At 39.2% G+C, this 12272-nt stretch overlaps 2 pseudogenes; one reads left to right on the top strand and one right to left on the bottom strand.

Annotated features, from left to right (window-relative positions):
* Window positions 1–5421: 5421 nt before the first annotated feature.
* LOC129677126 (eukaryotic translation initiation factor 3 subunit E-like) lies at window positions 5422–6773 on the bottom strand (annotated as a pseudogene).
* A 2590-nt stretch (window positions 6774–9363) lies between these two features.
* Window positions 9364–11740, top strand: LOC129677065 (RNA-binding protein with serine-rich domain 1-like; annotated as a pseudogene).
* Window positions 11741–12272: the final 532 nt, after the last annotated feature.

Genomic DNA, 12272 nt, shown 5'->3' with positions numbered 1-12272 from the left:
CTGAATAGTTTGTGATAGTAGCTTTCAAAAGAACTAGAACTTCACATTGCATTTTTAAGAATTACATAGGCACAATACCTTAAAAACTATTGATACATAGTATGTTGTACCCAAATTATAACCTTGATTTTGTATCAGTATACAAGAATCTATACCAATGTAACCAAATGTAACCTTAATTTTGTGTCAATATACACAGATCTATAAGAGTAGATTCAATAATATACACTTTCTTCTATTTTTCTATATTATTTTTATATCCCTCCTTTTGTCTAAATAAGAAGGAACCATTTAACGCTTAATACAGTACAATTATAGTTAAGCTATTTTTGCCAATCTTTCCATAATGTTGAGCTTGGTTGTATTTGGCAGTTTTAGGATTAAGTATTTTTGAGTTCAAAGTTCTGTAAAATGTTCATGTCAGTCTCCTGTGAGCTCAGAAATTTGAATGTCCTGGGCAGCCTGTAGTCTGAAGCTGATCTTCTTGTCAGCTTAGTGGCAGTTCTGGCTCGGTAGAACACAACAGTCAATGCAAAGGTGTCCACTGTTTGTGCCGAACCTGGCAGCAGCAGAAACATGGAGCAGTGTTTCCCAGTGGTTAGTGCTTCACAAGCCAGGTGGGTTCATTGTGGAGGAAACCTAAAAGGTTCCTGTTGGGAATGGTAGAAAACCTAAACATTTTAAATGTCATATTTCACAGATCTCAGAAAGGCTTGAGGATCTGAGGCACACAAACTTTGTTCCTAGATGTTTGCTTCAGAGTCAAACCTGAAAACCACAATAAGCCAGGTGAAGCTTATCTCTAGAATTAGTTAATACTCTGTATGACTACTATTATCATGACAGAAAGATTATATATACCTAATAATCTTATAGATTTTGAGATACTATTCATGCCTTTAAAAAGTTAGAGAGTCAAATGAAAACTGAAAGATTATGAGATCAGTGGCAATAGAATAGTCCCTTATTTTCTGTTTTTCTCTTTTCCATGCCAGATGGCTTTTCTGATATGAGACAGAGATTTCAGATTTTCCTTTAAGAAGCATGCATGGGTTTAGAGAAGGAGAGAGCCATGCTCCAACCTCAAAGCCAGCTTTAATTTTTAATTGACTTGGGACCACATAAAGACCATTTGCCACTTATGTCTGTAGAGGGCAGAAGAGGCAAGATGGACTCTTTTTCATGGGACATTTTTTCTTGATGATCAATCCTTTTTCTTCAGATTTTTCATTTTTCCAGTGGTTTCTGGGTTCATTAGTTGGATACTTTTTTTAATTATCCTGGAAAAATAAAAACAAAACCCTGCCCCAACCCTGTCAGGTGTCCCTTTTTTTGGCATGTTATATTTTTTCCTAGGGCAAAATGTTTTTTGGCAATAGAAAAAGTATTATCTTTCAACTGAAATTAAAAAAAAAATTCTTTTGAAAATTTGAAACTAAATATACTTTAAGTGTATTTATTTTTAGATCACAAAAGACATTCACTTTCAATTTCAGCCTGCCTTTTGCAAGCAGCCTTTAAATTTAAATCATTTTAATTATTTTTCCTTCTTAGCTCATATTTCCTTTTCTATATTATTTATTTATTTATTACAATTTAGTCATTATATATCTGGATTGAAACTCCCTCCCCTCAACTCCTCCCAGTCCATCCCACCCTCTCTCTTCCCCGCATTCCCTTCCCTTAGTCCAGAGGGGGAGTTCTCCTCTTCTGCCATTTCCTATAGCTTATCAAGTCTCATCGGAACTGTCTAGATCCTCTTCCTCTGTTTCCTGGCAAGGCTGCATCACCAGGGGTCAGTGATCAGAGAGCAGGCAGCCTAGTTCATGTCAGAGGTAGCCCTCCTTCTCCTTACTCGGGAACCCACATGGAGGCTGAGCTGCCAATCAGCTACATCTGAGCAGGGGTTCTAGGTCCTCTCCATGAATGGTCCTTGGTTGATACACCAATCTCTGCAAGACATCCTGGGCTTAGATTTTTTTTTTTTTTTTTAGCTTTGTTGGTCTCCTTGTGGGGTTCCTGTCCTCTCCATGTCCTTCTATCTCTCCTCCTCCCCTCTTCTAAAAGACTCCCTGCCCTCTGCTCAAATTTGGCTCTGAGTCTCAGCATCCGCTTTGATTCTTCTGTTGGGCGGAGCCTTTCAGAGTACCCTCTATAGAAGGCTCCCATCCTGTTTCCCCTCTTCCACAGCTTCTGGTGTCTACCCTGTTTGTCCTTCTGAATGATATTTTTAAGCATCTTCCCTGGGGTCCTCCTTGCTGTTTAGCTTCTTTAGGTGTGTGAATTTTAGTATGGCTATCCTAAATTATAAGCTAATACCCACTTATAAGTGAGTGTATACCATGCATGTCTTTAAATCACAGTCATTCTTACGCCTGCCTCTGTCTTCCAAATGCTGAGATTAAAGGTGTGAACCACCAGTACCCTGTTCATTGTAACTCTAGAATTTAGAAAACAGCTAATTTATAGAGACCCACCTCTCTCTGCAATACCACTGCACTGCTTGAATATTTTATCTTAGCTCCAAAGTATGCCAACTCTTAGAGCTTTAGAAAACAAGTTTGAACATAGTAATCTTTTGAATTTACTTAAAATATTTTAAATCTTTTAACTGTGTTTTTAACATCAAACAACAAAAATATTCTTTTTATTTAAGAAGAAAATTTTAGTTTCTATATGGTAGTGTGAACTGAATGACTAAGCTGTCTGATGAACTATCACCTCTCTCCTGTTTAGGATATCTCTCCTGTTCAAATCTAATCTCAATTTTTTTTAAATTTTAAATTAAATTTTTATTTTTTTATATTAATTACAGTTTATTCACTTTGTATCCCAGCTGTAGTTCCCTCCTTCATTCCCTCCCAATCCCACCATCCCTCCCAACTCCTCCCATTCCCCTTTCCAAGTCCACTGATAGCTGAGGTCCTCCTCCCCTTCCATCTTATCAGGTCTTATCAGGACTGGCTGCATTGTCCTCCTCCGTGGCCTGGCAAGGCTTTTCCCCCCTCGTGTGTGTGTGTGTGTGTGTGTGTGTGTGTGTGAAAGAGCCAGCCACTGAGTTCATGTCAGAGAACCCACTTGGAGACGAGCTGCCATCATCTACATCTGAGCAGGGGTTCTAGGTTATATTTATGAATGGTCCTTGGTTGGAGTATCAGTCTCAGAAAAGATCCCTGTACCCAGATATTTTGGTTCTGTTGCTCTCCTTGTGGAGCTCCTGTCCCCTCCACGTCCCACTGTCTCCCCCTTCTTTCATAGGACTCCCTGCATTCTGCATAATATTTTCAATTTTGATGATATCCACAGTTTTTATTCTCCTGTAGAAACAAAAGCAAAACATCTTCCCCAGCAAAACACATATCCTGGTTTCCATTCTGAGGTCAACACATCTCTAAAAGATACAGGCTGATTTCATTCAGCAGTTTTTTTTCTGTTATCTAATGTCTCTCTGCAAGCCGATGTTCCTTTCTTATTAGCATTTAAAAAATTTAAAGTTACTAAAGCATTGTGTAATCTGTCTCTGGGGGAATCTTCATTACTCCTTTCTGCTTACTCAGCATATCTTTTCAGGTGCAGTTGGATCTGTCTATAGCTGCTTGTCCTGTAGGGTTGTGGGGTATGCCTGTAATATGCTTTATGTTGTAGCACGCATAAAAACAAAAAAAAACAAAAAAACAAAACCTGTTCCATTTTACTGGAGACATATGCGAGAGCATTGTCAGTCTTAATTTATGCAGGTGTCCCCACAATAGCCATCACTTCTAATAAATGTGTAATTGTAGAATCAGCCCTTGCAGAACTTGAAGCAGTTGCCCACTGAAATCCCGAGTGGGTATCTGTGTTATGGTGCACATACTTCAATTTTTCAAACTCTGCAAACTGAAACGTATACATTTGCCAAATTTGGGTTACTTCCTGCAAGCAATGGAGTCTGAGTATACAAGAACAAGTAGGACGTTGCCTTATAATTTCCTTGGCTCGTTGCCAAGTGATAGAAAAGTCTTTCTTCAAACCTTTGCTGTTAACATGGTGTTTCTTATGAAATCCTGGGGCTTCTAGCGCATTTCCTGTTAAAAGTTGATCAATTTCATTGTTACCTTCTGCTAGGGGGCCTGGTAGACCCGAATGGGATCTGGTATGTGTTATATACATTGGAAAATTTCTATTTCTGATCACTTGTTGTAGTTGAAAATAGCCAAGTTAATTGTAAATTATCTGGAATAAGCTCAGCAGTTTCAATATGTAAAACCACTCTTCCTGCATACTGTGAGTCAGTAACTGTATTAAGAGATCGACGAAAATTGCATAATTCTGTAAGAATGGCATACAACTCTGATTTTTGCAGTGAACCATAAGGGCTTCGAGACACTTGTTTCCTGACGTGTAACCTGCCTTTCCTGATTTATTGCATCAGTGTAGAATGTAAGTGTCTAGAAATTGGTTTCCCTTTACTATATGATGGCAAGTCCAATTAGTTATTTTTATAAATTGAAGTCTCTTGCTTTTGGGATATTTGATGTTAATATCTGCCAAAAAAAATTACTGCAAGCCTTTACCACTGTTTATTTTATGCCCATAATGAGGTGATTTCAGAATTAATGCAGAGTACCACAATTTCACTGAGCCTACTTCTGCCAAGTCTCATTTTTTCTTTCAGAATCAATTCAGAAATCTTTTCTACAAAGGTTTTTATTTTTTACTCTGTTTGTGTGCTAAAAATATCCATTCTAAGATATTATCTTCTCTCTGCGTAAGAATTTCTATGGGATAATGAGCCGAAGACATAATAACCAAAATACAATCTTGCTTTGGATCCAAGCTCTTCACATGTGCATCCTATAATTTCTCTCTCAGCCACAGGTGATAATTTTCTTGGACTATAAAAATCCTTATCACCTTGTAAGGTTTGAAATAAAGTACTCAGCTCTTGAGTAATTAATCCAGTTGTAGGCTGGAGCCAGTTTATATCTCCCAGCAATTTTTGAAAATCATTAAAAGTTCACAATTTCATAATTTCTGTGCTTGAGTTTTCTTTAAACCTATCTTATATCCTAAATAATTGATAGAATATTGTCTTTGTAATTTTTCAGGAGTGATATGTAATCCCCAGCATGGTAAAATTATTTTTACTTCATCAAATATTTTTTTCTAAGGTATCTGCGTCTGAATCAGCTAGTAAGATGTCATTCATATAATGGTAAAATTTAGAGTGATGGATCTATTTACAAATTATTTCTTTTTTTTTCCCTAAAAATGAATCATAGCCAGTTTTATTCAAATTTTTAAATATATATCAAACATGTTAATTGCTTCTAAAAATGTGTGCCATCCTTTATACATAATGGTTACTGTGCCTTTCAGTGATTCCTTTTTCTTCTTTTCTTTACAATCCTTTATTACAAGCCAGGATCTTGAGTTGCCTTAGTTGGGAGCCTCTGAGCCACTGTTCTGATTAAGTTTCTTTTTGATATTCATGGCCAACATTTGTCTTCTAAAAGAAAGACTTTTAGTCTTTTCATCCACTTGCTGATATGGTGAGATTGGGTTGTTACTTACTGCCATGTGACCTAGTTTAGAATCAGTCTTGGCATCTAACCTCACTTTTCTAATTAAATTCACAATCCATCTTTCAGCTTCTTCTGGAGTCATATTCAGTTTTTCTGCTAGCATATTAATGCTGATTCATTGGATACGACAAAAAAAATCTCAAATATGAAGAGACGGGCATTCTCACTGAAGTCCTCAAGACATGCCACCAAGAAGAAGTCATTCACAAGCACTGATTCACAATTCCTCCGCTTTTTCTGAGCCCCATCAAAATCGAAGTTAATGTATAAGAGTCCAACAAATTCTGTAATTGGGCCTTTCTGTCTATAAGACTCCTGCCGGATAACTTTCACTATGTCTTTCAGCACCTGCTGGCGTTTCCACACAGCTTTGTTTGTTAGGACAGCAGTGGTCAAGGAGCAGAGACTATGTGGACATTGTCTGGACTGCAGGAAGGTACTGTGGTTGGTAAATGAAGAGATCAATAATGCTATCATGGCATTTTGGATGGTTGAAAAAAAACAGAAACAAATGGATGAGCCATGTTTGCTGCTGAAGAGACTGAAGTAGTGAACTCACAAAATTATTGTCTGTCATCTCTTTTAATTGAGTAAGGTCTTCCATGGCTGAATCCCAAGTTTGCATTAAGATTTCAGAGACCAGTTTTCCTCAGAGTGGACTTAAGTCATTTCTATCTGTTGTTAGAGCTAAGACTCTAAAGAAGTAAAGATACTCTGCTGCTCCTGAGTAATTTCACACTCATGTTGAAGTTTTGTGTATCTGTAGAGTGTATCTAAATATTCTTGCCTAAACTCATGCTTATCTGCCAGGCTGTCAAACAGCATCCAGCCCTCACTGGTCAACTGCATCTGCCTTGTAGTTTCTGGGTTTCAAACATCTTTACAATTGGTTCTTTTTCTGCCTGGAGCTGTTTCTGCTGGGCAACAAGTGATTTTTTTTTTCTCTCAAAGCATGAGGTATATCATCAGAATCTAGGTTTTTTGTAGAAATCCATAGCAAAGTCTACCATATTGGTATCACTGAAAAGATCCAATTTTCTTGCAATAATTCTTTTTCATTATATATCTCTTTCACAGAGAGAAACTAAAGAAGCAGAAAGACCAGGTGCTGATCCAGAAATACATGATGTGGGTAGTGAGGATGTACTTCACCATCTTGCTGGGGGAAAGGCTATGAATTACTTCTAACGGTTGTTGTACAAAATATTGGCCCAAGGTAGGATGGTTTAACATTCTTTGTGGTAAGGCCTTCCAGTGATACCTCTTTATTGGACAATTATTATTATAAATAGGTGCTGAGAAAGCAAACCTTTGTCTCTTATGCTCATGCAAAGGGATCATGAAAAAGAAGTCTTTCAAATCAATTGCTATCAAAGGCCATGACTTCAGTAATAAAGAAGGCAAAGGGATTTCAGGGTATAAAGAGCCCATTGGCAGAATCATCTTAATTATGGCTCTTAAATCTGTTAACATCCTCCATTTTCCTGATTTCTTTTTAATAACAAACACAGGGGAATTTCATGGGCTGGTAGATTCCTCAATGTGTTGAGCATTTAGCTGCTCCTGTACCAGCTGTTCTAGTACCTGTAATTTTTCTTTTGTAATAGGCTGTTGATGCACCCATACAGGCTCATCAGCCATTTTAAAGATAGGGCCTTTGAAAGACCAACACCTGTCATGTCCTGCTTATGGAAAATCTGGACAGTCTATGACTATTCTCAATAATACCTTTTAATATTTTTCTCAGAAAATATTTATTTTATAGTTTGTAACTGAGATTAGAGGAATCTTAATCTGTGTTTTCCTTTGCTGCAACAAATCACATCCCCATAAATTCATGGCTATATTAGCCACATTTGGCTTTAACATTCCTATTTGTCCTTCTGACCTTATACATTTGACCTGTCTTGTACTTTTTTTTAAAATCAGAGGTAAAGTTCCAATCACTAGAAGCTGAATGTTTACCTCCTGAAGAGGCTAAACCAGATGACAAGATTTTGGAGAAATTATTGTTACATTTGCTCCTGTGTCTACTAAACCTTCAATTTCAATACCTGTTGTATTATGTCATTAATATTTACTATTGAAATATCTTTTAGTAAAGCTGCGGTTAATCCTAAACAGCTGTATAACCAAATCACCACACAGAGACTGGGATTTATTTAATTAACCTAGATCACAATGCTGGGCAATAGTTATTCCATCCTAAACCTCCAAGATCACATAGTTTCTTACCATTCAGATTTTACCCATTATACTTGCTTTTAGTGATATCTTAGGTCTGGTCCATCTCTCCATTTCATTCCAAGATATCTCTCCCAGCTTCTCCTCTCCTTTTGCTCCTCTTCTCCCTCCTACTCCTTCCTCTCCTCCTGCTTCCTTCCTCCCCTCCCACTCTGAACCAGGATGTCCTGGCCTATCCTCTTGTGGCTGGTTGTTTTAATTGACAATTTAGAGAACAAATGGTGGCATGTTTACACAAACTTGAGACAGGTGATGCTTAGAATAAGTATCACAATGCAATGCCCAGATTGAAACCAGGTAGTGGGGGGAGAGAAATCAGCATTTGAATGAACAAGGGTAAGGTGTATATACTCCAAAAGAACATTATACCAAAAAATACCATTTAGTTGTATTTCCAGCTTTGGTCTCTGATCATTTATAGCAGTTTGCCAAAATATTTGTTTTGTAGTCTCTCTTAAAATTTTTGTATTACTTACTAAAGCTGTTCTGTCCTTGAATATATCCAGAGCAACATTGTTTTTAACAACAGGGATTAAATCTTTTAATTGCTCTGTGGAAGAGTTTCTTCAACACTGACAGGGAATGATTGAATCAAATTTGATGTCTGGGCCTTCTGGAGGCTCCCTTGGGCATTTTTCAATGGCAAAGGGTTACCTTGCTTACCCCTTGTTGATCTGCATTCATTAGTCCAATGGCAGCCTTTGCCACACCTTCTGCATACTTCAGAAGGCTGGTGTCTTCCTTTTGGATTATTTCTGGAAAAGACATTGGTTCTAGGAATGCCTTGCCTACAATCTGTTTTCAAATGGCCTTGTTTACCATAAGTAAAACATCTGCCATTTTGATTTTTCTTAAGACTTTTAGGAATTGCTTTTCCTATCAGAGTAGTATCATAAATATGAGCTCTAATATCAACTGTATGTCTAATCCCTTCTACTATTGGTGGTGATCTTGCCTTTAATGGTCTAATCACTCTTTTGCATTCTGAATTAGCAATTTCAAAAGCCAAAGATTTGATTAGTACTTTTCTGACTTCAGAATCTGTTATTATTCTATTTACAGCTGCAGTCAATCTTTGCCAAAAATCAGTGAAGACTTCTTTTAGGCCTTGTATAATTTTAGTAAAGGACTCAGACCTCTTTTCTGATTCCTCAACCTTACCCCAAGCATTTAAAGCTGCTAAACAACATAGTACCATGGTGTGATCATCACATTTAAGCTGCCTTTGTAACTTAGCATATTGACCTTCACCTAGCAACTGATCCTGGAAATATCAGTACCTCTGGCCTGATTTCATTGTTCTATGGTCTTCATTTCTCTTTCCACCATGATTGCCTTTGTAACTGAGGACCAGGTTCCAATATTGCTGTTGCCAAATCTTTCCAGTCTTGGGGGAGAATCCTGTTCTGAGTTGCTCATGAATTTCATATCTGCTTCACATAGGATGAATGCATGTTATAGAAGTCACCAAATTGTCTCATTGCCTCACCACTTGGGCCCAAACTCATGTAGATGTTGCCAAAGTAGCCATTGGAGAAGAGCAAGGGTGACCATGAAGGTGAGGGTTTATGTACCATGCTTAAAGTCAAATGACAGGTAGCAGCATTGACCCACATTGTGTAGCAACAACATGGGAAAAAAAGAGGATTCTGACAGCATCAAATTTATCAGCCAGATGCTATCATTATCAGGGCACAAGTAAGAGTGCCTCAATCTAGATCCATCTTCATACTCTACTCACAGACACTGGGTTTTTGGATAAAACCTCTAGGCCTGCTGACCTTAGGGGTGGTGATTGCCGGGGCCACTGCAGATGTGCCTGTGAGATCTGAATATTTTGGGGACAAATTCTCATGTATTCTGGGTTGTTCTCAAGCTTACTATGTAGCTAAGAGTGACCTTTTTCTCTTTTTTCTCCTGACAGATTTCAAGCCATACATTACTAGCTTTTTTTTTCCACAAAGATGGGAACTGTTAGATCAGAGATGATGCCCAAGATTTAGGGTCTAGTGAGATTGACTGAGATAAACATAATGCCCGCAGGTGTCAGGATTGGCCTGGACCCAAGATAACACAGAAGTCACTTAGGTTGTTGTAAAGTACAAGTGACATCACTCACTCATAAAGATGGGTTTGGTGGCCTAGAAGCAATGCTCAGGATTGAGGGGAAAAGGGTCTGGGATAAGTAAAATGTAAATTCTGGAAGATATGAACAGAGCCTGGCTCATCAAACAGCAAAGGATTTCCAGGTTGTAAACTACATTTTCCCACAGCATTGTGGGAGAACAGCCAAATATCTTCTTTTGGAGAGATCAACTGAGTGTTTGCATTTTCTTCATTTTACAGTCTTATCTTTGTGCGCAAGGCCTTTTTGCTCTCTACAATGACCTGTGTTAATTCATAACTTTCTTCAGGTTTATTTCCTTCTCCGTGAATTTTTAAGAGCTAGTGTCTCTGCGTGTAGTGATATAGTTGACAGTTATGTTCTTTTACCACTCTTAAGTATAACATCCATGTTCCCTGTAGCAATGTTGACAAGACCTGGTATGATCTGAGTGTTTGAGTCTTTTCCTGTGGTATGACACTGTCCATAACACAGTTGTTTTATTTGTAGGCTTGTGCTTTCTACACCTGAATGAGAAATGTCAGCAAGAGTTCCAGTCTTTGTTCCTGAGACAGAAATTCAGAGAAGATCAACAAGAATGTCTGTGTCCCCAGAAAATGAGCACCAGGTCAGTGTTCTGTCCATATTTCTTTGAAAATTATTTTTATATTGAAATTGTGCGGTCTGAGAAGAGCAGGAAGAGGTGGGGTCCTCATGAAGATGCTGCTCTTTGGCATGAAGTGCGTTTAATTAGGGATCGTTTCTCAGTCTCAAGTTAGAAGTGAGAATTCAGCTAAGTGAGGCCAGCATTGCTTCTTTGAACACCTCAGAGGGGGAGAATGGATTTATCAGGGGTGAAAATCTGAGAGCTTGCTAGGTGTCAAGGAAAATAATACAAAGTCCAGCACTAGGGCTCCTACCAAACCTAAGGACTGCTCTGATGAGAAGTTCAGGGATTGCTCTAAAGACAAAGGGGCCACTAAAGAGTTAAGTGAGAAAGCTCGTGGCAGGGATAAGACTAGGAAGAGACACAGTGCTTCAAGTGGAAGCAGTAAGAGCCAGGTCTCTGTCCAGCTCAACCTCTAGCTTGGGCTCCAGCACCAGCACAGGCTCAAGCGGTAGCTCTAGCTCTTCCTCTGCATTCAGCCACTCAAGAAGTTCCAGCTCATTGTGAAGCTCCATTTCTAGCAGCTCCTCCAGCACAGGCATGACAACAGGTGGCGTTCCCATTCCAAATCCAAGCCACGTAAAAGAGATGAAAAGGACAGGAAAAGGTGGAGCCCTTCACCTAAACCCACCAACGTGCACATCAGAAATGTGATCAAGGATCATATCCTGGCAATATTGTCTACTTATGGCAAAATTAAAATGATTTACATGCCTGTAGAAAGGATGCATCCTCATCTATCAAAAGGCTATGAGTACATGGAATTTGAGAATCCAGATGAAGTGGAGAAGGCACTGAAACACATGGATGGGGGACAAATTGATGGCCAAGAGATCACTGCTACTGCTGTGTTGGCACCCTGGCCTTGGCCACCCCTTGGCGATTCAGCCCACTCAGAATTCTTTCATTGCCTCCCATGTGGTGCAGGTCACGCCCATAGGTGAGGAGGAGATCTTGCTCTCCAAGATGTAGGTTCCCTGGGTGTAGGAGGTCTCAACCTCATGGACATTGCTGACACAGGGCCTGTTCCAGTTCCAACTCCTCTCGTTAAGCCGGGGCATTTATACGTACCTCTGTAACTTACGTTCCCAGGTTCAATTTTGTCCTTTCTCTAGCCAAATGAGGATGTGCAAAGAAGGGTCCCTTACCAGGCTTTGAAGACAGCAATTGAAATATTTTCTCTGCAGGAGGATTCTGGCTGGGGAGAGGTACTGTTGATTTAGGACTGTGCCCATAGAGGTACCCTGTAGTTTTCTGCGTAGAAGGTGGTTCACCCCTTCTAGTTCTTGAGAGTCTGTTCGTTAGCAGAGCCACCTGGAACAAGCAAGCCCCCTTTTGGCAGCATACCATTTTCCACAGATGACCTAGAACTAGTCACAATCTGGTCACACCCTTGCTGTTACTGTGCCACATCTGCCGAAAGGACCAAGCTGCTGTTCTATTGGGCCTGACCATGTCCCCTGCTGAGTACTCTTTAAATCCAAGGTTAAAAACCTTTGAAGGGTTCTTCCATAAATAGTTGTTTTTTTTCTGTCCCCATGTCCCTGTTATTCCCTAAGATTAGTGATCCAGTTTTGCAGGGTCCTCATGGGACCTATCCCCACCCCGTTACCACCTGCCATTCATGGTGATGTTGTAGGTTAACCTTGGCAATGTGAGCATTGCCTCTGTTTTTGCTTCTATTGTACTG

The sequence above is a fragment of the Psammomys obesus genome, unplaced genomic scaffold, assembly GCF_907164565.1.
Source record: "Psammomys obesus unplaced genomic scaffold, mPsaObe1.curated_primary_1811, whole genome shotgun sequence".
Classification (NCBI taxonomy): domain Eukaryota; kingdom Metazoa; phylum Chordata; class Mammalia; order Rodentia; family Muridae; genus Psammomys; species Psammomys obesus.
Note: the sequence above shows the minus strand (reverse complement) of the source record. Positions and strands in the feature narration are given on the sequence as shown.